Below are 7,506 nucleotides of genomic sequence, written 5' to 3'. Positions count from 1 at the left end.
AGGGGTCTCTTCCAATCCTCTGTCCCTACAAACACCCTCGTAGGCCTCTCCAGACAGACACACATGAGCATTCCTACCCCATGTTCCCAACCCCACCCCCAGGCCCAAGTGTTTTCTAGGCGGTTTTAGACCTAGATTTGCTCCGACCTTTTGATGACACACCTGACAAGGCAGACTCCCTCCCGCGGGTAATCCACTCTGCCCACCCACTCTGCATGCCTGTTTTTTGCCCTCCTCTGCCCACCCCGCTCTTTCTTCCTCCCACCCCCAGGGGGAGCATCCCTGGGGAGCGAAGCCTTGTGTTCAAGGCACACCCCAGGAGCAGTTAGGAGGCAGCCGTCTGCCAGCCTGTACCCACAGTGTGCCAGGCACTGTCAGAAATAAGCTGCAGGCCCTGCCCCCAGGGAGCTCACAGTCCGTGGGAGGGTGGGCAGCTCTGGGCACTAGGTGCCTAGCACCACTATTGGGCACATGGGGACCCCGAGGGGATCATGAGAACTACTTGCATGGGTCACACTGAAGGGGATGCTTGGGCAGGTCCTGATGAGTGGCCAGGCAGGCAAGGGTATAAGACATTCCAGGTAATGGAGAAAGGACAGAGACCCCAAAGGTGTCCCCAGTTCATGCATCATGCCCCTTTCTCTCCCTTTCTAGAAAGCACATTGCAACACCACAAGTGAGTGTGGTGCTATGTAGAGATAACCTTAAATCAGCTCTAGCTTATAAAAGAAGAAAAACTGTCACAAACTCTGGTTCTTTGTTAATGTGTCACAGCACCACAATAGTTGGCATTTCCTTTGTATATGTCACAAACTGGGAAACCAAAGACCAGGACACATAGCTTGCCCAAGTCACATGACTGGTAGAGTGGTAGAGAGAGGCTTTGAAGCAAATCTGCTCACTCCATGGTCTGGGTCCTTAATCATGGGTTATTTATAGCATACTGCATGTTCTAGTGTGTGTCTAGACTTTGTGGTTAAAAATTCTGCTCCCTGAGGCCAATTACCCGGATTTGTCTCATTCGGCACCAACATGATTTATTTCAAGAAATAAACTGAATGATCATCCCTGGTCTTGGCTTGGAGAAAACCAGATGAAAGCCTCCTCCTCGCCTGCTGCCCTGCCATGACACTGGCGAGGATGGCAGGTCTGGACATGGAACCTGGGGCGGGGGGCCCTCAGGCAGTCCCCTGACTGGTCATAGGGGAGTGCAGATAAAAGACCAGCCCTGGGGTGAAGCCATGTGGATGGCACAGGCCTTGGATGTAGATGGTGTTAGAATGGAGGAGCCCAGTGGGTCATCGGGGACACTGGGGAGGCTGCCTACTTGGGTTTCAAAAAATAACGATTCCTTAATTGGGATGAATCTAATCGCTTGTTAGATGGCTGGGAAAGGAAATCACATGAACTGCTCAGGCATCTTTATTTGTGTGTCTCTCTCTGGAATGAATACCTAGAAAAGAAACTGCAGCCACAACTCAAAGGACATGGATTTTTGGTTGTAGTCTCTCGTTCTGGTGTCACTTCTCTACGTGCTTGATGAAAGAGGCACCGCGGGCACTGGGCAGTGCCTGGCCTCTTGGTAGTGTCTGGATCAGGATGTGAACTGTGTTTCCAAAGTGTACTGGGCCAGTGTGTCAGGGGCAGAGACTCAATCCTATTCACCGCCCCAGCAGCCAGGGAGGGAGGATCCCCTGAATGTTTGATTAGCATGTCTGTTCTTCACAAGCAAAGATGGTGGCATGGCCAGTGGGGGAGGGGCAAGGAGAAACATTTTGTCACCAGCCTGAACCAGAGATCCTCTTTGGGAGAGAGGAACAACCTTTGATTAGGAAAACACGGCCACCCACCACTTTGGGGAGGAAGTAGGAGCCCAGGGGTTGGATGTGATAAAGATAAAGCTGTAAATGAACAGAAGTTTGGTGGTAGGAGCTCATGGAGTGGATGAGTGGGTCCCACTCTCTGAAGGTGGCAGGATGAGGGAGCCCAAGCTAGTGGAAATGACCAAGAGACCATTTAGAACAGCAAAGTCGAATTTCCAACTTGGAATGATCTTTCTTGGGGTACTGTGATGTGCCTTTCCCTTACTGTACCCTCAAAACATGGAAAATGTCTTTCTACTAGGGTAGGCTCCTGTGAGTGCTCTTTTGTGAAGGACTTGAGGAAAAGGGCAGGATTCCACGATGAGGTGGAAGAGGGTGAAGTGGTCCTGGGAGGCCTGAAAATTGAGGTCTCTCTTTACAGACTAACACAGGCCAGCGCCCTGCAGTGCTGTGGCTATGTTTATCCAGCAATTATTATATGCTAAGCAGTTTGCTTATGTTATATACCAACCTAACAACAAGCCTATTAAATGGAAACAATTATTATCCCTATTTTACAGATGAGGAAACAGGGGCTGGCAAGGTTTAGGCGGTTGCCCAGTATTTACCTGGTTAGTAAGTGGCAGAGCTGTCCCATTCCAAAGTCCATGCCTTTCAACCACTGTACTCAACTGGAGGCCCAGGCGGCAGTGAAGCTGGCTTCCCCTCCATTCCTGCTCACAGCCCCTCCTTCTCTACCTTGCAAGAAACCCAGTGTGTTCTGCATTCACTGACCACAAAAGGAACAGGACAGAACGGGGTCATCTCTGCACGTCTCTCTTTCTTTCTTTCTCTCTCTCTCTTTCCTGCCTTCCGTCTTCCATAAGCTGCTGTGATTCATTCAGAGGGAGCAAGAGTCTGGTTTCTGGATGGCACAGATTGTGGCCATGCTTTCGTGGTCCTGCGTCTGAAGGCGCAGGACAGAGAGATGCACACAGACAGCAGACTCAGACGCAGCTGCTCCAAGCACTTTCTCCCTGGGAGAGGGATCTTGGCTCTGTCATTGATTTTGTTTGTTTTATAAATAAAAACACCAAAGTAAACCAACATCCTCAGAGTCATTCTGTGTTCTGTTTTCTCAGAGATGAAAAGATTTAAACCTTGCTCTCTCTCTCTCTCTCTCTTTCTCTTGCGCTCTCTCTCTTTTACACCTCCTCGGCCTCCTCCCCCACCGGCCTCCTCCTTTCTCTGAAGCTTGTTTGTGAAGCTCAGCCTAGCAAAGCTGTCTTCTGAGTGTCTAGACTCGCTATCAGTGGCAACATCAAAGAAATTTATTCTTTTCATATGCTTGTCTGCTTGTGCCTAAACCCAGAATAATGGTTTTCTCCTAAGTGAATAGATCTTTGCTTTCTTTTTCCCCCCTCTCCTGTATAAAGTAGAATAGCTAACAGTTTGCTTGTACTGGATCAGGCAGTACCCCATGACTATCCAGTATCTTGTTTGTCTTAGAAGAAATCCTTCTTTGCTTTCATGTGAATTTGTATCTGAATGATTTGCTTACGCCGTGTGGCATATCACACCACGGGAAATAATAACAAAGCTTTCTAAGGTAGCAGGTGGGAGGAGTTTGGTTTCTGCAAGCTCTATCTTTCACTCCACAAATACTCTCTGAGGATCTACGTGTGTCTGGCTCTTCAAATATATGAAATTGTATTCTAGTGGGATTGTGTCTCTCTCCTGTAGTGAGAGCAGACTGTGTACCTGGCACAGTGCGTGACACAGAGTAAACGTTTGTCAAATAAATGGGTCTACAGTGTAATTGTGTCTTTGATTGCAAGAAGAGCCACAATACTTAGCGGCTCCTCCCATCAGGAGGTGAAGCAGTCTATTTTACCAACACTGGATCTGGACTGACCTTGTCTTGCTTTAGCCAATGGAACACAACGAATGTGTGGTTTCCAAGCCTAAACCTCAAGGGGCCTTACACCTTCCACTCGTGCTGCTTGTGGAAGCCTGAGCCATCATGTGAAGGAGCCCAGGCTAGCCTGCTGGGTGATAAGAAATACATGGTCCTAGCAGCACCCATCATCTCAGCCAACAGCCAGCCAACTTCCAGAGGCAGCTCGGCCTCGCTGAGCAGCAGCTGAACTAGGCACGTAAGTTAGCCCAGCCAAGGTCAGCTGTGACGGACACAGAGCCGAAGAACCAATTAGATGAACCTGGTCAAAATTGCCAACAGACAGAATTGTGAGCTAGATAAATTGTTATTTCTTTTTAATCTTTAATAACTTTTTTTTGCCCAGGTTTTCAATTAAGAAAACATTACATGTTTTTAAAGGAATATTTTGACAATATGTAATGTTATTAACATCCTGTATTCTTTGTTTTATGCATAGGTAGATATACTACTTTTTCAAAAGTGGTTTCATACTCTACACACCAGATTGTATTCTATTTTTCTAATATATGAATTGTGAACTTTTTTTGTTACAATCAAATAACAATACCTTGATGAATTTTTTATTAGTAGTAATGTACCCTGTTATATTGTTGTAATGTAATTTATTGACCCAATCCCCTATGGATGAACATTTACATTGTTTTTTTACTTTGCTGTCTTAAATAAGACTCTGATGAATATACTGGCAGTAATATCCTGAGAAACATCTCTGGTTAGTTCCATAGGACAAATTTTTCAAAAGTGGAAGTACCGGATCAAAGAAAAGTTCCATTTTCAAAGTTTTGGATGCATATTGTCACATCACTCTACAGAAACTTTTTAGTAAAAGGCCCCTTTTCCATTCTTAAAAATTATTGAGGAAAAAACTAAGATGGCGTCTAGGTGAGACAGCGCAAAAATACACCTCCTTGAAAAACACTAGATAAAAACTAGAAAGTGACCCAGAATACTGGTTACAGCGATGCGCCAGCTGGATGAGGTCTTCTAGTTTCACAGAGGTGAAACCAGGAGTCTGCATTCTGAAACGAGTGAGTAAGCTGGCTGGAAGACCCACAGCCATGCGGCGGTCTGGGAAAGCCAGGGTTTGGCATTTGGAGACCGACGGGCTCTTTAAAAAAAAAAAAAAAAAAGGAAAAACCCAGGAGCGGCTGCAGCTGTGATAGCGGGAATTATGCAGTAAAACACAGCAAGAGGGGACTGGGCTGGCCTCTCGGTGTCTGGCCTGGAAGATAGCCCGCTGCAGATACCCTCGGGGCCGGGGGAACGGAGGGGAGAGCCGGAAGCTGAAAGAAACCCTGTGGCTCGCAGCTGGCTCCCCAGAGGGCTGGATAAACTCCTGCCTGGGGCCGTGCCCACAGCCCAGAGCCCCACCAGTTGTCCCGGAGCTGGGAAGGAGGAACTGTGTGAGGAGGGGTGTGGGGAGACGCCCTATTCGGCCATCTTTGGTTCAGGCTGAAAGCACTCCGGCACGGCCTAGCGGCCCGGGGCTTCCCTTGAGGGACGGCATGCACTGGTGACGTAGCACAGCATTCCCTCGGCAGAGGTCCTGGAGGATCGTGGCTGGGAGGGGGAACCGCTCGGAGAACCCAGAGACACTACGCCAAGTCTGGTGGTTTGTGGGACAGTGAGAGAGAGGGTCTGGAGCTGAAATGAAATGAAGGCTTAGACTCTTGCAGTGGCCTTGAATCCTCGGGAACCTGGGGGATTTGAATATTAAAACTGTCCTTCCTCCCTGGCCACCTGTACACACATCCCACATTCAGGGTGGACAGCTCTAGCAACACACCCAAACTGAGTTCTCCAACTGAACCCCCAATCACACCATGGGGATAAGGTGGAGCACTGACTTGAGGGGTATAGGTGACTCACAGAGGCCATCTGCTGGGTAGTTAGAGAAAGGGTATGCCACAAAACTGTGTTTCTGAAAAATTAGATAGGTATTTTTTTTTTACATCTTGAAAGAACCCTATCAAGCAAAGCAAATGCCAAGAGGCCAAAAACAACAGAAATTTTAATGCATATGATAAAACTAGACGATATGGAGAATTCAACTCCAAACACACAAATCAAGATATCGGAAGAGACGGAGTACCTCGCACAATTAATCAAAGAACTACAATTGAGGAATGAAAACATGGCAAAGGATTTAAAGAACATCAAGAAGACCATGGCCCAGAATATAAGTGACATAAAGAAGACCCTAGAAGAGCATAAAGAAGACATTGCAAGAGTAAATAAAAAAATAGAAGATCTTATGGAAATAAAAGAAACTATTGGCAAAATTAAAAAGACTCTGGATATTCACAATACAAGACTAGAGGAAGCTGAACAACGTCTCAGTGTCCTAGAAGTCCACAGAACAGAAAATGAAACAACAAAAGAAAGAATGGAGAAAAAAAATCAAAAAGTATGAAACGGATCTCAGGGATACGATAGATAAAATAAAACATCCAAACCTAAGACTCATTGGTGTCCCAGAAGGGGAAGAGAAGGGTAAAGGTCTAGAAAGAGTATTCAAAGAAATTGTTGGGGAAAACTTCCCAAACCTTCTACACAATATAAATACACAAAGCATAAATGCCCAGTGAACTCCAAATAGAATAAATCCAAATAAACCCACTCTGAGACATATTCTGATCAGACTGTCAAATACTGAAGAGAAGGAGCAAGTTCTGAAAGCAGCAAGAGAAAAGCACTTCACCACATACAAAGGAAACAACTTAAGACTAAGTTGTGACTACTCAGCGGCCACCATGGAGGCAAGAGGCAGTGGCATGACATATTTAAAATTCTGAGAGAGAAAAATTTCCAACCAAGAATACTTTATCCAGCAAAACTCTCCTTCAAATTTGAGGGAGAGCTTAAATTTTTCACAGACAAACAAATGCTGAGAGACTTTGCCAATAAAAGACCTGCCCTACTTCAGATACTAAAGGGAGCCCTACTGACAGAGAAACAAAGAAAGGAGAAAGAGATATAGAGAATCTTAACAGACATATATAGTACCTTACATCCCAAATCACCAGGACACTCATTTTTCTCCAGTGATCACGGATCTTTCTCCAGAAGGGACCATAAGCTGGGACATTAAACAAGCCTCAAGAAATTAAAAAAAAAAAAAATTGAATATACTCAAAGCACATTCTCCAACCACAATGGAATACAAATAGAAGTCAATAATTTTTGAACTGTAACTCCACTATTTACTTCCTACATGATATAAAATACACAAACTCTAATGACAAATCAGTGGTTTTGAACTCCATGTAAAATATGTAATTTTAGACAACTGTATAAAGGTGGGGGGATGAAGGAGTATAGGAACATAGTTTATGTGTCCTATTGAAGTGAAGATGGTATCAAAGAAAAACAAGATTGATATGGATTTAAGAGGTTAATTTTAAGCCCCACAGTAAACACAAAGAAATTATCAGAGAATATAACCATAGAGATGAAAAGTAGAGTTTGGGTTAAGAGAAATGGGGGAAGGGGCAATGGGGAGTTAAGAAATGAGTGTAGGGTTGCTGTTTGAGTTGAAGAGAAATTTCTAGTAATGGATGATGGGAAAGAGCATTACAACATTCTAAAAGTGATTAATCCCACTATGGAAGGCTAGGGAGGGGGTGGAATGAGAAGATTTAGGCTGTATATATGTCTCCACAATTGAAAAATAAAAAAAAGACAGTCTAAATAGATGACAATTGAATGCCAAAGATGAACTTGGAAGGGATTGGAGGATAGAGG

This window comes from Choloepus didactylus, chromosome 18 (genome assembly GCF_015220235.1).
Source record: "Choloepus didactylus isolate mChoDid1 chromosome 18, mChoDid1.pri, whole genome shotgun sequence".
In the NCBI taxonomy this organism is placed as follows: domain Eukaryota; kingdom Metazoa; phylum Chordata; class Mammalia; order Pilosa; family Megalonychidae; genus Choloepus; species Choloepus didactylus.
Note: the sequence above shows the minus strand (reverse complement) of the source record.